Here is a 23,093-nt window from a genome sequence, read left to right as displayed (position 1 = left end):
GATGAAAATGGGGTTCCTACCGAAATTTTAACATCACTGTCAGGATTTCGTCCTGACAGTGATGTATTGGAATTAGTCCGGTTTCCTCACAATGTTTTCCTTCACCGAAAAGCGACTGGTAAATATCAAATGATATTTCATAGATAAATTCCTAAAAACTCATTGATACGAGCCGGGGTTTGAACCCGCAACCTCCGGATTGCAAATGGCATGCTCTAACCGCTAGGCCACCATCGCTTCACATGAAAATTACATAGCAGTATTTATAAATACAACAGCAAAAACCTATAGGGAGCGTGCATGAACTATAGGAGGCAGCACTGGAGCCGTCAGATTTTTGGCGCGAGGCGTAAATGTACACGTTTATGGTTCCGATTCAGGACACAAGACGGCAGACCCTCCAACGCGCACGGTCCCTATACCAGTATAATATGTATTACATTATAAATATTATAATCATTGTCAAATCAGGTCGTTGCTTGAGCACTTCATTCCGGACAGGTCGCGTGCATTTCAAAAATGCATCACATAATAATATATGCATAAATGTAATTGCGAAATGCATGAGCCGTGTTGGTCACGAATCGTGAAAATGTAGAAACGTGGATATGGGTTAACTTTTTTTTTAAGTCGTGCTGATTTTCTGTGCCGTAGTTTCAGTGGCAAAAAGCATACGACTCGCCTGATGGTAAGCGGTTTCCTTAGGATTTGGAGGCTAACAATTTTATTCCTAGTGTTGCTACCTTTTAGAAATCTGTACACTCTTTCATGAAGAACTCCTTACAAGCCTCTTGACCTAACCTCAAATAGTTATTCCACAGCCGCAGTTTTCGCGGAAGGAAATTTAAAAAAACATATTACGCGACCATTTTTAGTTTTTAAGGGTGGTTTAATGTTGTGTAGCGGTAGGTATAATTAAGTTATTTTTTCTATTCCCGTACTTTTATTTGTCATTTAAAGGGTCTTTAAAACCCTACCTTATAGTTGTCAAGATAAGTCTTTAGTCTATTCCCCAAAAACGCATTTTTTCATACACGCAGTATCTTTTTGGCACTTTTCGATACTTTGTGTAATGACCACTTAAAGAATATTGTATGAAATACATTGTTGCCAACCTTATTTTAAATGTCATCTCTGACAAATAAGTGAACCATAGACAAGTTTTTTAATTTCATTCATTCATTTTCCCGCCCGTACCCTACATTCTTTGTTACTTCTTGAATGAAGGTTACTGTGGTTGTCGAATAAAAACTTAACTTTTGTGTTAAATAACAGTATTGTCGCATATAGCTCATAAGTTTATTAATGTATAAATTTTAGTTTTACGTTCTGCTTTTAAGTTTTATTTTTTACAAATTATTTCCATGCCTCATTTGTCTTAATAACGTGTAATTTACTGTGTTAGTCATAAGTTTTACAAACTAGGTTAAGAATATACTGTAAATACCTTATTATGTAATAACGTGCTCTGATTGGTCAATAAACAACTAGTACACTCTGCACCTAACACCCACGTGACAAATGGGCGTGGCCCGACTATAAATGGATGCCAGGTCGGGCCAAATTCATTCCACATTTACATTCACAATAGACACTACCCAGTGTTCTTAAACCAAAAGTATGTGTTTTTAATCTCCCACAACACTACCCGGTAATGGTACTTGGCGGTATGCGGTAAAGGTTCCAGTCTTCAGCCAGCGCGTTCCAGCTTCGAGTCTTCGAGCGTCCCGTGTGCTATCGACGGGCTTCTTTCTTCAGCAACCCTACTAGTCTACGCTCCACAAGTATGTCTTTCAAGTTAAAATAGATGAAGACGAAAACTTAGTGTCTACGCCTGAAGAAATATCAGTGATAGCCCAAGAAGTCACTTAAAAATTTTCTGCCTTCAAAATCGCGATAGATGAATATTTGTGATATTTACAATTTTATTTCAAAGTAGAAAAAAAATCTTCTTGTCTTGGAGTCTTGGTCGTAGAAAAAGTATTGTATGCAACGGTGTTTAACTGAGTCAAAAAATACTCGTGGCGTCTTTATTAACAATTTTCGGATTCGCCTCAAATTGTTACTCACGCCACTCGCCTTTTTTGACCTCTCTTAAACAACGGTTGCATAAAATACTATTTTCTAAGCCCATTCGTTAGAAGTAAGGCTCTAAAACGTTATACTTTTAATTTCGGCTTCGTTCGTAAAACCGTTATTTTAAAACCGGTTTTTAGGCGGATATTTTATTGTTTAAAGATGCGTTACCATAATAAGAAGAATCACTGGGCCTACCGTAGATCAATTCGTTCTTCCGATAGACAGAAAAGTCCTTATAAAGCCTATCAATATCTGCATCCACCGGCTTAGGGGTGGATTAAAATGTCAGCATGAAGCCATTACTATATCGATCCGCAGGGTTGTCAATTTGTCATATGAGTTACTTTGGGAATAAATAAAATTATTTTATTAAATGTTTTGATTTGTGTTTTTTGACGTGATGCGGCGGGATAAAAGTGTTCGTCGAATGTTAATTGTAATTGACCTTAATCATTACCAATTGAACAGTAAACCATAAGAAATGGTTGCCGTAAGGCATTATGTCCGCCATTTGTACCTTCATGTACCTATTGTGCAATAAAGATCAAATAAATAAATAAATGGTTATAGTTAGGTTAGTGGCGTAAGCTGAAGATGCTGGTTCTTATCCTGGTTCTCACTCTCCAAAACCAAACCCTCGGTCACTTTTAGTACTTTCACGTCTGAATATATCGATACGAAAAAAGTGCCAAAAATATGTACACATTTTTGGCACATTTTTCGTACCGATATTTTCAGACGTGACTGTACATGACATCTACTTTCAGTTTATGGCATATGTGTTTAAATGTTTAATATAGCGTACGGTGTTCCTTTATCATACTTACAAACTTATATATTTATATACCTATATATTTATAAATGAACTGGTCCAGCAATTTTCCGAGGTGGTGAAGACCGTGACTGCTACTTGGGATATCCAAGCCTCTGTTACTGAAGAGTGGAGAAGCGTCAAAACGCTACTTACTGACACAGCAGGCTTAACTTTTGGCTATCGAAAAGCCGAGTCTCATGACTGGTTTGTCGAGAACCTGGAACATCTTCAGCCTTTGCTCGACTCAAAGCGCCAAGCTGCTCTTACCTATCGTCTTGCTCCCAGTTCGGATACACGTGAAAAACTGCAAACTGCAAATGCAGCCCTGCAGCGTAACGTGAGACACTATGCCAACGCTCACTGGGCTGGCATATGTCGTAGCATACAGCTGTGCGCCGATACTGGCAACTTTAGCGGTGTATATTCGGGCATCAAACAAGCTCTCGGACCGGTACCCAAGAAGACTGCACCTATCAAAGAAGCGGACGGCTCTGTAATTACCGATATCTCCCGTCAACTAGAACGTTGGGTAGAACATTATACAGGTCTCTATTCTTGTCCAGTCAATATCCAGCTAGAGGCTGCTCAGAGCATGCCCAAACTAGCAACTTGGACAGAATTAGATTCCTTGCCCACTATAGAGGAGTTCGTCACGGCAGTTAAGCAGCTTAAGGGCGGCAAGAGTCCCGGCAACGATGGAACACAGGCTGAACTAATAAAACTCGAGTGCATGACGCCTGTTCTGCATAATCTGCTTTGTAAATGCTGGGAAGCGGGACACATTCCTCAGGATATGCGCGATGCCAATATCATCACATTGTACAAAGGGAAAGGAGATCGCGGTGATTGTAACAACTACCGCGGCATTTCCCTTTTGAGTATAGTTGGCAAGTTGTTTGGACGTGTAGTACTCGGGAGACTCCAAAAACTTGCAAATCGTGTATATCCGGAGTCACAATGTGGTTTCCGTCCCCAGCGTTCCACTGTAGATATGGTTTTCTCACTTCGTCAGCTACAGGAAAAGTGTAGAGAGCAGAACACACCTCTGTTTGTCGCCTTCGTAGATCTCAATAAGGCTTTTGACACTGTCAGCAGAGAGGGACTATATAGGGCACTTGAGAATATTGGATGTCCACCTAAACTTTTCCATCTAGTCAAATCCTTTCATGATGACATGAAAGGCACTGTGGTTTATGACAGCAGAATATCCCAGCAATTTGAAATGAGGAGGGGTGTACGCCAAGGCTGCGTTTTGGCACCCACACTGTTTGGTATTTTCTTCTCACTACTTTTAAAGGCTGCTTTTAGTAATAACCAACAGGGGGTGCATTTGCATACAAGAAACGACGGGAAGTTATACAACATCTCTCTCCTCAAATCAGCAAAACACCGCGAGGACTTCTTCGTCGACAGTCTCTTGTTTGCTGACGATGCGGCTTTTGTGGCAAACTCTGCAGCCGATTTACAAAACATCATGGACAGGTTTTCCCGGGCATGCACTTTGTTCTCCATGTCCATCAATGCCAAAAAGACAGTCGTATTAGTGCAGGGCAGTGCGGAAACACCCAGAATACTGGTGGATGGCACCGCTCTGGAAGTCGTCAATAAGTTTTGCTACCTTGGGTCGACTGTGTCAAACAATCTCTCGCTTGATGCAGAGATCGATATTCGTATTGGCAAAGCAGCGACCATGTTCGGGAGGCTACGTTCAAGGGTATGGTGTAACAAACACCTCACTGTTAGAACCAAGATGATAGTATACCAGACTTGCGTTCTAAGTATACTCTTGTACGGAGCAGAAACCTGGACGACGTATGCAAAACAGGAGCGACGGCTCAACACTTTTCACATGCGCTGTCTACGCAACATTTTAGGCATAACTTGGCAGGACAAAGTGACAAATCAGAGGGTTCTTGAAAAAGCGCAGCTGCCCAGTCTTACCGCTCTTCTCAAACAGAGACGCTTGCGGTGGCTGGGGCATGTGCACCGGATGGAATCCTCTAGAATACCTCGACGTGTCTTGCTTGGTGCAGTTGCGTATGCTAAAAGGAACGTTGGAAGACCGATGCTGCGCTTTAAAGACTGTGTTAAGCGAGACATGTCAGCATTTGAAATCGACCACCATGCCTGGGAAACTTTAGCTGAAGACCGTGATGGATGGCGCAAGCGTGTTGTGGAGGGGAGAAAGCTATGCGACCAATCCTGGTTTACTACGTTAGATAGCAGAAGGTGTCGCAGAAAGCAAATCGGGACTGGAACCTCAGGTGGCATGAGCTTTTTCTGCCAAAAATGTGGGAGGTCGTGCCGCTCACGCATCGGCCTCCACAGTCACCAAACCCGTTGTCTAAACAGCAATGCTTAAATCGTCTGCAATAGACGCAAAGGCCTGTGATGATATATTTATATTATTTTTATTTGAAGAAGCTAAATTATTTGACAGAACTATTTTGATTTCTGAGAAAGATCGTTAATACCTACTTTATATCTTCTTAAAAATAATTGATAGTAATATCTTATTAGACTAAATACTAATTATGCCTTTGTGTTTGTTAGACTAATTAGAAAAATATTAAATATTACAGTCTGCAATACTTAATATATACACTGAGAAAAAAACACTTAAAACATAATTTAAATTGTATTAACATTTAATGCTTTAAACAGTTCGATCGAACAAAACAGTAAATCTTACTGTTCCGAAAAGACAGTAAATTTTACTGTATTGAGTACCTAAAATGTAGCGACCGTTCGTTTATTTTTATCGTTTTTTCAATACTCAGAAATGTTGAAATAGTTAACTGTTTTCTATTTTACTGTTTTTCAAACATTTGTTGATATTGTATAAAGCAGTTAATCTTAATTAAAATCAATTTAATGTGTGCTCGATAAATCATATTTTTCAAAGAAAAGTATCAGTAGATCTAATAATAATTTTATGAAAATAAATTAATATGAATCGTACTGCACTGTACTACATGACAACCCTAGGTATTATTCGTGTCTGGCAAGGATTGAAGACCAATTAGAGCCGTTCTGTTACACACTTGGGAATAAGGGATATAGACAGACAGACATACAGCCTGTATTGTTCAGGTTATATAGAAGCTAAGCTGAGACTTTGGCTGTCTTGTATGTATATGCACATAATAATAGAATATACGATAACGTAGATTATGTTTCTATATTTTAGGTACAAGGGCTGTGGTTGACGTATTGACCTAATAATTATTGACTATGAAATAAAATTATTTTGACACTTGGAGAGACTTTACACCTCCAAATTTTATTAGTATTAGTACTCTGACATTGGGGACCTTTTACATCTCCAGATTTAATGTGTTTTTAACCATAGAGACTATACATCTCTATTGTATTGTAGTAATTATTTATTTTAAGATTATTATAATGTAATGTTTACCCAGGTATTGGCTGTTGTATTTATAAATGTTGTTAAGTATGTATTTTTTATGTCACTATATGATGTTACTATAAATGTTGTATTGACTTGTAAAAGAGCCCTTGAGGCCTACTTGCAGAATACATTTTTGAATTTTGAATTTTGAAACTATGTAAATAAATAGATTATAATACTTAATTTACAATAACAATATACATAATGGATATACACAGAGGATTACTATAACTAGCTTAAATCTTAATATAAAATAGGCCTTTGAAGCATTTGTACCAAGGACGCTGGCGGCATTTCCTCGTTGTATCGCAATGCTGATACGTTGTGCGAGGAAGCCGCCAGCTCTTCGGTCATCAGTTCCGTCAACCAGATGCTTTGCGATTTCTGCAAAAAACTTGTGTGCGCTGGGACCCCATAGACCTAGAGATTCAACGCCAAATGGTATTCCCGCCAAACTGTAACGTTTATTGGCGAGAGGCGCTCAGTTCTTTATACAGTTTGACAACTTAACCCATTGAAGTTATTATTAGATATTAGCATGCTCTCATAGTCTCCTACGAGTACATTAAGATAAATCGAGGAGACACTCTTTTAACCTGTTTTTTATCAAGGATTTACTTAATTTAGGACTGTGTCGTAGTCAACATCATCATCTCAGCCATAAGACGTCCACTGCTGAACATAGGCCTCTCCCTTGGACCTCCACATGTACCGGTTGGAAGCGGCCCACATCCAGCGTCTTCCGGCGACCTTAATAAGGTCGTCTGTCCATCTTGTGCGTGGTCGTTCTACGCTGCGCTTGCTAGCCCGTGGTCTACACTCGAGCACTTCGTGTCGTAGTAAGCTAATTTTATTAAATATTTGTGGTACCATATACTTTGAGGTTCTTTTTCCGTAATAATTGTTAATTTTTGGTTGTACTAGTAGTTTTTATCTCTCACACTTCTAGTACCTTAACCGCACTAGTGCGATAATTAGCACATTGCGTAACTATGTCGTTTTTTTAGTAACGTAGGAAGCTTTAGGCCTACTTTTAGTTTAATTTATTTAAGACATACTTACTTGTAAAAGGCTGTTTGTTTTCTAAATAAATTTAATAAAAGTCGAAATTTTAAAGGGCCATATGTACTGTAAAACGTCTTCCGATACATGTGCGAATAGGTGATTCACAACTCGTGTTTTTTTTTTTCTATTTTTCGCACTTGTATCGTAATGTACTATTATAGATTGTAATGTGGTATGTTCCACAATCAAATACGAAAAAATAACATTTACCCTTTTTGCTGCTTTTTTCTTTGGATAAATTTCACCACAATCTCACCTGATGGTAAATGAAGATGACGTGTTTAAGTCGAAAAGGGACGAGCGCCCCGAAATCACCTTTTCATACAAACGAAGTCCCCATTTTCCCCTCTGGATATTAACATTATTGAAAATATTTTTACACGATTTGATGTGTTTAAATCATAGCTATGCCCGACCGTTTGATTTTATTAGAATTTTTCAATATTATAAGAGTTAGTAGCATTTAAAAATTTGTATGAAACCTGTTTTTGTTCCTAACTCTTATTATAAATAATTAAAAAAACGAAAAAATCAAACGGCCCGACCGTTTATTTTTTGGTTTTTTTAATTACTTTGCTATATGCATAGCTATAACTAATAAAATATATAAAAATACTGTAAAGATATTTTTCATAATGTCAATATCCAAAAAGCAAAATGAGGACTATAGTTTATATAGAGAATTAATCGTCCTCTTTCCTCTTAACTAAAAGGTACCGATGCACTCTCAATTATTCTATAACCCTCTACCTCTCCACTCTGTGTCCCACCAGCGGATGCCGCACAAAAGCTCGCCTTGTCAAACGAGTCCTGTTTTTGCCCTCACGCACACTCGTGCGCACTCGCACACTTGCGCACACGCGTGTGTGCGTGATCAGCTGAGCGTGCAGCTGTGTTGTTAAAATAGGTTATAAGGGAATGTGGGTGATAGTCGGGGTTTGTATGGAGAATTATAATTATTAACGATTAATAAAGATAACGATTCCTACTGATATCTTAGCATTTCTTTAGAAATATTACTTAGTTATAGAGATGTTTTGAACAATAACTATTGTCGTCTTTCCGTAAGACGTAACTCGGCGTACGGAGGAAACCAAGGCGTAACATATAGAAAAACAAAAATTGTATCATACGTTCCCAAAGTTCGTGCCCAATTTTTAGGAACGTAATTTAGTTATTTAATCAAAATTACGGCATTGATTTCAACAGCTAGAAAAAGAAAGTCCAAATTACTTGATTAGAATTAATCTATTGTATAGTTTTACCGTAAACCAAAGTCCAAAAGTTTCTAGCTATGACCCAAAATTAACTCAAATAACTTCATTTAAATCTGATTATATATTATTGAAATGTCATCGTAGTACTAAAGCAAAATATATTTATAATTTAGAGAAAACACTTAAGACAAAACCAATAAAACCGGACAAGTGCGAGTCGGACTCGCCCACCGAGGGTTCCGTACTTTTTAGTATTTGTTGTTATAGCGGTAACACAAATACATCATCTGTGAAAATTTCAACTGTCTAGCTATCACGGTTCATGAGATACAGCCTGGTGATAGACGGACGGATGGACGGACCGACAGCGGAGTCTTAGTAATAGGGTACTAAAGTAGGACAAAATGGAATTCCATAACTTGAATATTGTTAGGAAAATACAGTAATAAAGAAGCCAACTGTTATTTACCTCTAACTTAACAGTTAATTATATGCCTTATTAGTATAATTTTGTAAGTAATGCAGTAGAAAAACCGACGCACTTCACTTACTCAAAGTGAAGTGCGTCGGTTTTTCGAGAGATGGCGCTAGTGGTCTTGAATGTAAATGTTAGCATACGTAGGGTGGTAAATTGGAGGTAAGTTTTTTTTTAAATTATGGGATGGGTTAAGATTTTAGCATTCTATTTATACGTAGGTTTTTAGGGTTCCGTAGCCAAATGGCAAAAAACGGAACCCTTAGATTCGTCATGTCCGTCTGTCTGTCCGATTATGTCACAGCCACTTTTTTCCGAAACTATAAGAGCTATATTGTTCAAACTTAGTAAGTGGATGTATTCTATGAACCGCATTAAGATGTTCACACAAAAATAGAAAAAAAACAATAAATTTTGGGGGTTCCCCATACTTAGAACTGAAACTCAAAAAATCTTTTTTCATCAAACCCATACGTGTGGGGTATCTATGGATAGGTCTTTAAAAATGATATTGAGGTTTCTAATATCATTTTTTTCTAAACTGAATAGTTTGCGCGAGAGACACTTCCAAAGTGGTAAAATGTGTGGCCCCCCCCCCCCCCCCCCCCCGTAATTTCTAAAATAACAGAATGAAAAATCTAAAAAAAATATATGATATACATTGCCATGCAAACTACCACCGAAAATTGGTTTGAACGAGATCTAGTAAGTTGTTTTTTTAATACGTCATAAAATTAAAAAAAAAATTTTTTTTTCATCAAACCCATACGTGTGGGGTATCTATGGATAGGTCTTCAAAAATGATATTTAGGTTTCTAATATCATTTTTTTCTAAACTGAATAGTTTGCGCGAGAGACGCTTCCAAAGTGAAAAAAATTGAGTCCCCCCCCTGTAACTTCTAAAATAACAGAATGAAAAATCTAAAAAAAATATATGATATACATTACCATGCAAACTTCCACCGAAAATTGGTTTGAACGAGATCTAGTAAGTAGTTTTTTTTTAATACATCATAAATGTACGGAACCCTTCATGGGCGAGTCCGACTCGCACTTGGCCGCTTTTTTGTTTACTTGTGTTACAACAGCTATTGATGAACAAGATAACGAAATTCCTACCTTATAATGACCTCCAAAAGTGGTAAGGTAAGTAGTGAGGTATTTTCTTTACGCTATGACATGGGATTCTTCGAGAAGCGGGTATTTAGGGTTCTCAGGGGTTCTCACGGCAATGCCTAAGTGGCTCCTGTGGTGTTGCTTATGTCCATGGGTGCCTCGTCTGCTCGCTTGCCTGACTAATAAATAAAAAAGGGATATAATTATAGCTAAACCCCCTAAAAACAGTACCCAATCAGTTAAAGTTTTAAAACTTTAATATTGCTACGATATGAATTCTTCGTTAAATACATTACTTTTTGTTAAGCTGTTACAGAATGGTAGATACTTATGAAACGTTATTTGATCCGCTACTTTTGATGCTGACTGTACCAACGGCGAAGTTATTGGGAATTTCTGACTTAATAAATCCAACCTATAGGAGTTTGTAATGAATATGATCTCCCAGCTATCAAAAGCGACATCTAGAACTATCCTAATAGACATCCCATACCAGGGATCGGAAACCGATATTTTTTCGTTTTTTGTTAATTATTTCATTTCTAATTGGGCAATCTAATAATACGAAGTCGTTATCTAAAGACACAACCGAGTCCTATATTTGGAGTATAAAATAAACCGAAATATATGTTTATTTCAAAGTTTTTCCAAAAAACCGATTTCGATCCCTGTCCCATACACTGTAAGCTAAGCTGGGGGCCGATATTTGAAGAGCGCTCGATTGTATTACTAGAAAATCTATGCAAAACGGCGAAAAGCTATTTGAAATGCGAGCGATATAAATCGGGTATCTAGTAATATTGAACACTCGTTTTAAATTCTGCTAAAATAATTTGAATGCTTAAAAGTGCAGATAGACGAAATCGAACGCTCGAAATTCAAAAATTGGCCCTCTAGCCTAGATTTTAAAATGATCTAAACACACTTTTATTTTTTGTGTTTAAATAATTTTGACCAACTCGCCCGCTTAGGAACATCGGCATTGTACAATTTACTTATTTAAGCAGCAATGCCGTGTATACATAATTTTGACCACCTCGCCCGCTTCCTAACTTCTGCACGTTATAACCTACATGACGTATCGGGTAAAATGGCCGTTCCATCACGCATCAGTCAGGTCACCGCCTGCACCTTGCCTCCCGCTGCGCTTTTGAAAAAAGAACTCGACGACGAAACACAACGTATGTCCCGCTCACACTCAGGTTTACATGTATGTGGGTGTCTCGCTCGTCGATCTTCTTTTTATACCCCTGATTACGTTGCTCTCAACGGGGGTGTGGTTGAGAACGCTTGAAGAGCAAAGGTGAATAAACCAATTTAAGTTATAATATGTGTAAAATCGCCTATAATATTTGCTACGAATGCAACTTATTATTGTATAAAAATCAATGCAGAAGCTAAACGCAGCCGTCGGGCTCGGCTAGTATACGGAGGCTTTTCAGAAGCACCAATAGGAACGCTCCACATATTTTCTAACGCGGCCAATTAAAGGCACCCAAATTAAAACCACCTTTTGAACTGATCAAATATTGCAAATCATTCTTTCATCATCCTCCATACTATCAACACTCACTTTCTACATTTAACCATTTTGGCAGAACCCTAAACCAGTACCTTTTGGAAAATTATACTTCACTTCATTATAAATCGAAGTTTAATTTGAGTCGTCGAGACCCTGACCTGCACGGCGGCTACATATTTATTTATTTAAGTTCACTAATGGTATTCTTATAACGATAGGCCTCCCTAGCTTAGTCAGGGGCTTATTTCTCGAACGGTATTAGAATAATACAATTAGTCTACGAACTGTCAAATCGTATGGGTTACCATGGCAACACGCTAATAATATTAGACTAATATCGAGAAATGGGGCCCAGTAGTGACCCTGTCTATGAAGTAGGAGGTCCGGGATTCAAATCCTGGCAAGGGCATTAATTAGAATGTTTATATCATGAATATTAGTTCTTAAAGTTATGAATGTTATTTACGTATATCTATGTACATCGTTGCCTAGTACCCATAGTAATCGATTTGCTTAGTTTGGGGCTAAATCGATATGTGTAAAAATGTCCCCAAATATTTATTTACTTATTTATTAAAAAAATCTTACTAAGCATACTACGCACTTGATGGTAAGCTGTTACCAAAGCCTATGGATGTTTGTAAGACCAGGGGTACCACATTGCATTAATTACTCTTTAAAAATCTTACGATTTACGACCCATTTAAAGCAAAATACTAAAGGGGAGAGGAGCCTAAAGCGGGTAAGATAACGGAGAAGGCCTTAAAGTTTTACCCCCTTATTCATAAAACTTTACGTGCCTGAATTTGTTAAATTATGTTGTATCCCTTTCTCACAAATACATAACTCAAAATGACAGATAAAGACAAACGATTCATAGCTAATTCAGGCCAGTAACGCGTTTATGAATAACGCCATTAGCTTTATTTCATTTTACGAACGAATTACATTCAATTGCTTGAAACTAATTTAATTGCATATTTCCATAGAAATAACCTTAATTTGCTAAATGAGCTAATAAAAAAGGTTTAACATTTTTTTTTATAAATATGTTTACATATTTTTACAAGCTTTTATTTAACTTGCCCTGTTAGTATATAAATAGTGGATCAAATCTTGGAAGCTAAATTTGACCCACTTCCTGATTTCCGATTGAGCTAAAATTTGGCATACATATGTAAATTAGATGACAATACAATATTACAAGGAGCTGATCTGATGATGGAGACAGGAGGTGGCCATAGGAACTCTGTGATTAAACAACGCTAACTAATTGTGTTTAGGGTTGTTAGAAAGACTAAGAAAAGTACAGTCAGTGCTTTTGTACTAATAATGAAACTTTTGCCAAAAGTTGATCTAAGTTTGAACCCCCTTTTTTACAAAGAGGGGGAGACCCACCAACTAAACCTAAGGATTTCCCACAGTATGCCGTTTGGGGAGGCCTCATCGAATCGCGAACATTCCCCCGGAAGTTCTTGAGACCGAAGTTTAAATGTCCTTCCCGATTTCGACCCGCTCTATGCAAGCATTCGGAACACGACACACACACATGTACGTTTGTTTAGGCATTGTAGTCGCGACTTGGAACAGACGGCAAAAAACTAAGTTTGATGTGATTTTTCTAACGAATCACGTTACGTGTGTGGGTTGGAGGTTTCGTCTGAGGGCTTTATTGAGTTACCAAGTTGGTTTTGGGTTAGGAAATGGACTAGTTTCGGCTGAGATTTTAACCTTTTACAGATTTAGGAGTTACTAGAGTTTGCATGTATAATAAAATTTCCTAACTCTCCAATGACCTACATATTATCCCATGTAAAAACCGGCCAAGTGCATGTCAGACCACACATAATGGAGGGTTCCGTATCTTCACACTATGATAAAGCTGTACAAGCAAAAGTGTGGATCTTCGAGGCACTTACATACGTCGTTTTAATAAGATCTTTTTTTTTAAAGAACTTTACTGGCGCTAACGATTATATTCAAAATAATTTTCGTGGAAAGTACTTAAATATTACGTTTTATTTTCTAAAAAATATCCAATTATTTTGCTCGCCCGGTTCAAAAGTAAGAGGGAGGAACAATTTTGTTGAGTTTCGGAGCAAATTCACTTCATTAAATAACGTTTTTGCAACCTTTTAAAGACCATGATATGCTACATGTTGATCTTAAATTTAAAAAATTCACACTTGTAGTTACATGTATGGAGTGCTCCCCAAAATATATTTTTATAAATGTTAACTTCTAAACTAAGTAGCCTTTAGTTATTTGCGTATGAAAACTGCCACACTGTGTATTTGTTATTTCAAAACGTAAAATTGAACTTCACTGACCGCAGTTACAGTCATACAAATAAAAAACACAAAATTCTTTATTTCACTAAATACAGTACATATATTATAATTTTAATTTCATAAAAAGAGATTGACATTATAAATAAAGCGTTTTGAGGCCTTATAAAAGTGTGTATAAAAGTTAAAACTAGATGGCGCCATAGATAAAAATGTAGAGCTCTTCAAACCAGCCACATTTTATCCAAATCTAACGAATAGTAAAATTCGGCAACAAAATGATAATTTTTTGGCAAAAATAAATTTTTGGTACAAACTTTTATCACTGACTGTACTTTTCTTTCCACAGGCAACTATCATCGAGACAATTCTGACATCTCATACCTTGCGTAGTTTTATCACACACTTCCCATAGCCACCTCCTGTCTCCATCATCAGATCAGCTCCATTATCATCATAATAGCATTATCATCCGATTTACATATGTATGTAAAATTTGAGCTCAATCGGACCTACCGAGAAGTGGGTCAAATTTGGCTTCCTAAAAACCCACACTGACATACATACATACTAACAGGGCAAATTAAATAAACACTTGTAAAAACGTGTCACGATTTATAAAAATTTTCCTTTTGTTCACTGCACCATTTCAAAAAATCAAAACAGCGGTTAAACAGTTTCATTACCGTAAAACCACCCAACTATAGTCCAAAGCTCCCAACTATGGTCCACAAATAAACTAATATTTCTCGTTCAGGTGTGTATTTTACTATACTTTTGTAGTTTTAAGGCAAAGTATATTTATAAATGGAAGGTAAAACTAGGAGTAAACCAAAAGGAACATTGGTATAGATACTTAATTTCCTTTTGAACTTGTGGACCACAGTTGCAGTATTGGACAATAGTTGGGTGGTTTTACGGTATTCGAAATTTTGCATACACACAAACATATGCGTTAATTAACCAAACGTCAAATTATATTAACAGCGGCACCATCAAAGGGATCCATTTTCTCAATAATTACGTATTTCCGCAACCGCTCGCGTGCATTATTATCAAAGCGTATAACGTTACTCAATTAATACAGAAATGAGCAACAAATTATAAAACTTTTATAAAAAGTTAAAAGATAATTTAGGCATTCAGAAAAATTTGAAATTTTTGGTTACCTACTTCTTCTCCGAATCTCAAAAAAAAAATACAATACAATACAATACAAATCCTCTTTATTGTTATACGGTTACTTTACAATTTACACTTTTGTGCCATTTTAAATTGTGAATTCTTATGTATCACGTTATTTTATATGGTTGCTTGCCTGAAATAAAATCAATTTATTTATTATTTTATTATTTTTTAAGTTGTCTTACGTCCGCCTGCGAACGCAGGCCGCTAAATCAATGATATGTTTTTGGTGTGAGATGTCATATGTATGTTAATATCTTTGAATTGTCAATAAAACTACTACTTTATTGCACAACCTCTGAAAAAAATATGTACATGGAAACACATAAAAAACATGAAGATAGAGGTAAACAACAAGAGGCCTTATCGCTACAGAGCGATCTCTTCCAGACAACCTTTAGGTAGTGGAGAAATGAAACTTAAAAATATGTATATATAAAAAAAAAATAACTCAGTTTTGTGACGATGGCAAATCCTGCACAATATACCTAATTATTCATTATTATATATTCCGTTTCTACTACCCTCTTACCCTAGGATACCCTCCAATTGAGGGGGGATTTAAATCTTCTCGGGTCAGAGGTGTAGGGTTAGAGCCGGCGTAGCTTTATTTGACGTTCATAAGCGCATTGTAATATGCCTACTTGAATAATAAACTATCTTTATCTTTATCTTTACTATATTTTTACAAACAAGAAAAATATAGTATATATACCTACCTATTTAAAAAAAGCGGCCAAGTGCGAGTCGGACTCGCGCATGAAGGGTTCCGTACCATTTAAGACGTATTAAAAAAAATCTACTTACTAGATCTCGTTCAACATTTTTTTGGACACACATTTTACCATTTTGGAAGTGTCTCTCAGGCAAACTATTCAGTTTAGAAAAAAATGATATTAGAAACCTCAATATCATTTTTAAAGACCTATCCATAGATACCCCACACGTATGGGTTTGATGAAAAAAGATTTTTTGAGTTTCAGTTATAAGTATGGGGAACCCCCAAAATTTATTGTTTTTTACCTATTTTTGTGTAAAAATCCTAATGCGGTTCATAGAATACATCTACTTACCAAGTTTGAACAGTATAGCCCTTCTAGTTTCGGAAAAAAGTGGCGGTGACATAATCGGACAGACAGACGGACATGACGAATCTATAAGGGTTCCGTTTTTTGCCATTTGGCTACGGAACCCTAAAAAGATGCATCAATTGTTTCTACACGTTAATTTAATCTAATTTTATGTAAGTAACGTAAAGTTATAAACTTAAACAAATGTCATATACTAAGGAAAAACTGGGCAAGTGCGAGTCGGACTCGCGCACGAAGGGTTCCGAACCATTATTTATAAAAACGGCAAAAAAAAAATGTTTGTTGTATGGGAGCCCCCGTTAAATATTTATTTTATTCTGTTTTTGGTGAGTAAGGTTGCCAGAGCGCAACGAGGGGGGAGGTTTAGGGTCGGCAACGCGCATGTAACTTCTCTGGAGTTGCAGGCGTACATAGGCTAAGGAGACTGCTTACCATCAGGCGGGCCGTATGCTTGTTTGCCACCGACGTAGTATAAAAAAAAATAGATGGCGTTGAAATAGTCAATACGGTTGATATTGGATTTTTAATGCACTAGCTTCTGTCTGCGACTTCGTCTGCGTAGAATAGTGATGATGATTAGTAAAAACTAACCTATGTACATCCAAACGATCATAAACTATGTTCCAAGTCTAATTCATACTATAATTAGGTGATCTTATTACTTTCAGTACAAACTTATACGTTTTAAAACATTTTTACTTTCCATATCACATTATCACGACAATCATCGCGAGACGGCAGACGTATAAAAAAGGAAGAAAAAACCACAGGCCGTCCTTGAAATCATATGTGCGCGGGCGCAACAGCTGATGCTACCTGACACGGGCATGGGCTCGCACACATACACGTTTGTTACATCTTAACTTCAATTCTATGGTACAGGACATAAGGTTTCTTTTGGAATGCTCAGCTTATCCGCACGCATAAAATTTGGATGTGTTTGTGACGGATATTGAGAGAGGAATTTTGAACACTGTTAAAAAGCAGTAAGGTTTTATTTTGTAGATAGATATTGAAGTGTGGGTTTGTGTAGTTTATAGGTAAAATAGGGTTGTCGCTAGTGTCAAGTCAAAAGTAACTTTAGTGCAATATTTTAAGGTTAATTTTTGAATGAATGTGTGTGGAATGGTCTGGCGTTTTTGTTTTTTTAACTTCCCGGTATTGTATGGGTATTTGAATTATTGGAAGAATATGGAAGTTTGTGAAAGTAATGAGCGTTTGGAACTTTAATTAAGGTGTTGTTTACCGGTATGTTATGACACGACTGACATTTCTAGCAAAAGTATGTATCAGGACAAAATATTTGCGTGTCTCTTAAAATATGGCTGTACAGACTGGGCAAATGGTTCAAAGGTAATTATGCACTTACTATGCATGTACATACTAATACTGAAGATGGTGATAACACATACTGAAGGTGTAATTAAAATTCTGTGAGTAAAAACTGTAAAACGTTATTTACATTTATCCAAACACTGATTTAAACTTGAACGATTCTTACCCATTATTATCTCTTAGAAACGGGACTTAATTATATATTTATCTAGTTCTAAATTAAATGTGACATTATCTATGAAAAGGGACCTTATTGTCGGTGGCGCTTACGCCGTTATCAACGATGCTCCCATATTATAAACAACGCCGCGCTACGCGTAGTGCACCGTAAGCGCCATCGACAATAAGGTCCCTTTTCATAGATAATGTCACAAATGAGGTACCTTCTATAATACTTTTTTTAGCATTAGAAAAAGGTAAAAAAATCTTGATAATTATTTTATTGAAAAACGCTTTTTAAAAATCAATTATTATTATTTATGAATGCAAAATAATGTAAATTATCGTATATAATTTATAATAGTTACATATTTAAATAATAATAAATAAAATAAAATAAAAAGCATTTATTTCCGACAAGATCCATATGCCTATAAAAACACAAAACAACAAACAATCAAAATATTTCCATATAAAGCACAAAAATTTAAAATTAAAATATTAATTAAATTAAATTATTCATTACATTAAATCAAAATTATCAATTAAATTAAATTAAAACGACGCGCTTGCGCGTAATGGCATGAAAATCGTCCGTGTATGCCTCCGTGGATATTTGCCGTGATTTATTTTTCAAAGTGTTTTCCAATAAGATGACACGTCAAAATCGCTTAAAACCTTTACCCTTAGGACTATACTTGGGAACTAGGTATTGCGGAAGTAATTACCTCACGAATCGTCTGTGAGTTAGGTGATAGGACTAAGATCGTGGTACCACATCTCAGAGAATCTTTGAAAATCGAAATTCGGTATTCACCTTTTTTTTAATACTACGTCGGTGGCAAACAAGCATACGGCCCGCCTGATGGTAAGCAGTCTCCGTAGCCTATGTACGCCTGCAACTACAGAGGAGTTACATTCGCGTTGCCGACCCTAAACCCCCCCCCCCCCCCCCCCCCCCCACCCCCCTCGTTGAACTCTGGCAACCTTACTCACCGGCAGGAACACAACACTATGAGTAGGGTCTAGTGTTATTTGGCTGCTGTTTTCTGTAAGGTGGAGGTACTTGCCCAGTTGGGCTCTGCTCTAGAACTGGAATGACATCCACTGGCTGTGCCCTACCACACAAAGCGAGATGACATTCACAATGCCCATACCTCTCTTTTGGACGTAGTTTAAGGACGTACCCGGGTCCAACCTCCATCTCTATCGCTTTTGAATTTCTCGTATTCAAGAAGATCGGCGAATTACATTGTTCCCAGTTGCTCACGTGTTTCAATTTACCCCAATTCCCCTAATCGTTTAAAATCAAGTGACAAATAGACAAATCGACAATATTAATCACACCCCAGGGCCCAGATGGGCTGATCCATCAACGACAACGTTGCGTTACAATTGCCATGTCAATATACTCAATATGTCATGACTTGCGTTTCTGGAGGCAAGAATAAATAAATAAATAAATATTGTAAGCTCAATAAGGCTTGTGTTGAGGGTACTTAGACAACGATATATATAATATATACATATTTATAAATACTTAAATACATAGAAAACACCCATGACTCAGGAACAAATATCCATGCTCATCACACTAACAAATGCCCTTACCAGGATTTGAACCCGGGACCATCAGCTTCGTAGGCAGGGTCACTACCCACTAGGCCAAACCGGTCGTCTAGAAGAAGAAACACTAATTGTTTTAATATATGTATGTGTATGTATTTATATATATTTTTTATCTGTATGTATATGATAAATTGTTTTGTTTTATGTGTATTCTGTGTACTTCTTTTATTGCATCTGGAACACCTACCGATATAACATTTTTTTTTTTAATTCCGCTACCTAAAGGTTGTCTGGAAGAGATCGCTTTTTAGCGATAAGACCGCCTGTTGTTTACCTCTTCTTTATGTGTTGTATTATTTGTACTGTTTCTGTATTGAGGCGTGCAATAAAGAGTATTTGTATTGTATTGTATTGTTATTGCTGTGGCTGAACCTAACATCATGGGAGAAAGTAAAGCCCACAGACTCCGTTGGTTGGGCCACCTAGACAGAATGGACGAAGATCGGAACGTAAAAAGAGCGTACCTGGGTCGCCCAGCAGGAGGACGTCCTATCGGACGCCCTAGGTATCGCTGGAGCGACATGGTGGAGGCGGATCTGCGCGAGCTCCGAGTCGACAATTGGCGCTGTCTTGTGTCGGAGGCCAAGTCTCATTTTGGGTCGCTGAGCCAACGGAGTAAGTAAGTAAGTATTGTTATGGTTTTATACATCTTTGTCTGGTGCCTTTTTTATCAGAACTTCAACGTCATTATGGTGATTTTTACCTTGCTATCTGTACTAACCCAACATGGTACAACAGTAATAGTTGTTAGAATCAAGGCTCGGAACCGGTTTTTTCTTCATACAAAAAATACCGGTATTATTACGTTCTTTTTCGTTCTTTGGTTTATTATTTCATTTTTAATGGGACTATCTAATAATGCGAAGTTGTTACCTAAATACATGATCCAGTCCTACGTAAAGAGTATAAAATAATTAAAAATATTGGGCTATTTCGGGATTTAAAGATAAACCGGTTCCGAGCCCTGGTTAGAATTCATAGCGCAAAAATGATAGGGCATTATAGACAGTAGTGGTCAAGAGGAAAGACCAGGTCAGCCCCTTCTCAGATTCGAGAATTTTAGATAAATATCTCCGTCACAAGGACAGCTCAAATTAGTGCGATAAGGACAACTGTAGCTTACGGGAAAAATCCTTCGTGAAAATCTCAGTAATTGAGGTTTCGTTCTTGACATTTTCCTCCTCCGAAACTTAATCAATCATAAGTAAATTTCGGAAACGGAACGTTTTTTTAAGCGTCGCTCATGGATTTTTAAAGTTCTATCGAAATGAAAGTAAAGCAGAATGTAAATTGTAACATTTGCTAGGTTTCCCCCCTGGCCCGGTTCGCCCCTCCTTAGTTAACCTGCACCTCCCAGACTCTTCCGTGAGGTCCATATTAATACCAGGCTTAGTGTGGACGTCTAGTCAACATGGGCCACTCAGCACCAGGACTTCCGACCTCAATCCCCCTCATTTGTAACATAAATCATCATTTTTACGTAAAAACTACATGTTTCCATAAATCGTAGTTACATATTTTAAGTAATCAATATTATAGGGACCGTGCGCGTTGGAGGGTGGACCTTGTGGCCTGAATCGGAACCATAAACATGCACATTTACACGTCACGTGTTTTCTTGTGCATAGTAAGTTCTGCCATCTTGTGGGCTACATCGGAACAATAAACCTCAAATTTACGCCTCGCGCCAAAAATCTGACGGCTCCTGTGCTGCCTCCTACAGTTCATGCACGCTCCCTATTATTATTATTAATCCTTTATTTCAGATAATTATTTTACTATCGAATCGAGTCTAACATGTTTAAAAGAGTTCACGGTTTCGACATAATAACCAGAATTTATTTAAAAACTGATTTGAGTTCTAAAGAGCCATATATTTACAAAATAATAATTATACATACATTTGAAGTCATATACAATAATGACTTCAAATGTATTTATAATCTAAGGACTGGGGCGGAATCTGTTTTGGTACGATTTTACAGTACATATGGTTTAAGGGCCAATATGTACTGTAAAACATTGTACGATACATGTGCGAATAGGTAATTCGCAACTCGTGTCGATTTACAACACTCCCTTCGGTTGTGTTTTAATTTATCGCCACTCGTTATGAATTTCCTATTTTTCGCGCTTGTATCGTAATGTACTATTCTTAGATAACAACTTATTCTATTATTATTATTCTGAGGCAACGTGCCACGGCACGACGCCGTGACGTGATTTTTTACGTTACACGCCGTAGATTTGCACGTCACGACGTCGCAACGTTACACGACGCCGCAACGTGCCACGGCACGTCTTCGTAACGTCTAATTGTGTGTAGGCCCTAAGATACATATTAAGTACGGAAGCTTCACTACTACGAATATGTATATTCATTCATTCATTCATTCATATTTATTTCGTATACACCGTGTTTTTATTGAATTTCGTTAACTTCGGGGTATCGGTAAGTACGTTTAAGGAAACTAAATGGCATAGTTAATTAAAAAAAAAAAATGTTTTTGTTTTTTTTTTACTATTTTTATTTTTATAAAAAGTAACTAAATGTTGCATATAGCGTTGTTGTAACACGGGCATTACATTTAACGCAACCAAACAATTGAAAACTGTGACATATCAATGTCATTTCGAACGTCGATCGTCCGAGATAGTACTTACGTTTAGTAGCAAATGTATGAACTCACACTTAACACTAATCAATAAGTAAACAGGCCCTAAGGCAAGTGTACACGCTCGTAAGGGCCTTATAAGATAAAAAATAATGATTGATTATCTCCGAAATGGAGTTAATTAGAATATCGGTGTCTTGGAGAAAGTTAGGTACTTAATTTAAGCTCAGGAATGCACCCTCGAAATTAACGCAAATCAAAAAAAACACGGTGTATGTATATGTGACACAAACCATGATACTTCGTGTTCATATGTATCATAGGTAACGCTAACATATAGGTATAATATCTAAATCTATCCCAACTATACCCTTCTCTCTTCCACAAGATTCTATAGACCCTATACTTTCCGCATGTATGGTATAAGTCAGTAGGAAAGGAGCAGGTAGCATTTTTTTCAAAGGACCAGTTGGACAAAAATAAAAACTTAACTCGTAAAGATTAATGGTGCAAGAAAAGATAAGGGGTTTCGAGATGTAATAGATTTTTTGTAGCACGTAATTGTTCGTTAAGAAGCTTTTGCGAATAGATAACATGATTATGAGAGAACCAGGAGATTATTAAAATTATTTTGGTATTCATGAAGTTCAATATGGCTTGATTAATGTGATTATTTTATTTGCTCTAAAAATCTAAAGATTTATTAAGTACAGGATGTCTAGCGCTAGATTTTCGAATTCAATTCAAATAATTTCGTGATGATTTCGTGTGTTACAAATTGATCAATGTCAAAATGGATCGCTGGCCAGCAGAGCAGCGTGCATATTATGCTGTTGAAGTGTATCGTACCAAAGGATTTTCACTTAGCAAGGCGTAAGTTTTGCATTAATTTCTGAATATGCGGAAAAGGTTGGAAACCACAGCGACATTAAGAAATGTGATATCCAAAAAAAATAATATCCATTCATCTTTTTTTTTTATCGTAAATTTGCCGACCCCTTTATATCTGAGATAAATTTCTTGGTGGCGCTTCCAGAATACATTACTGAAAATTTTAAGTGTCTGTATGTGAACTGGCTCCCCTGTTTTTT

The 23,093-nt window shown here is 36.9% G+C and overlaps 1 long non-coding RNA gene across 1 annotated transcript in view; it reads left to right on the top strand.

Annotated features, from left to right (window-relative positions):
* The window catches only part of LOC133527478 (uncharacterized), a 131,888-nt gene extending 116,037 nt beyond the window's left edge, over positions 1-15,851 (top strand). Inside the window, exon 2 of the long non-coding RNA XR_009800890.1 lies at positions 15,756-15,851. This is a non-coding gene — a long non-coding RNA (uncharacterized LOC133527478). The remainder of the gene's footprint in view (positions 1-15,755) is intronic.
* Positions 15,852-23,093: the final 7,242 nt, after the last annotated feature.

This window comes from Cydia pomonella, chromosome 18, assembly GCF_033807575.1.
Source record: "Cydia pomonella isolate Wapato2018A chromosome 18, ilCydPomo1, whole genome shotgun sequence".
NCBI classification, from domain to species: domain Eukaryota; kingdom Metazoa; phylum Arthropoda; class Insecta; order Lepidoptera; family Tortricidae; genus Cydia; species Cydia pomonella.
The sequence above is the reverse complement of the archived record's forward strand: the minus strand, read 5'-3'. Positions and strand labels throughout refer to the sequence as shown.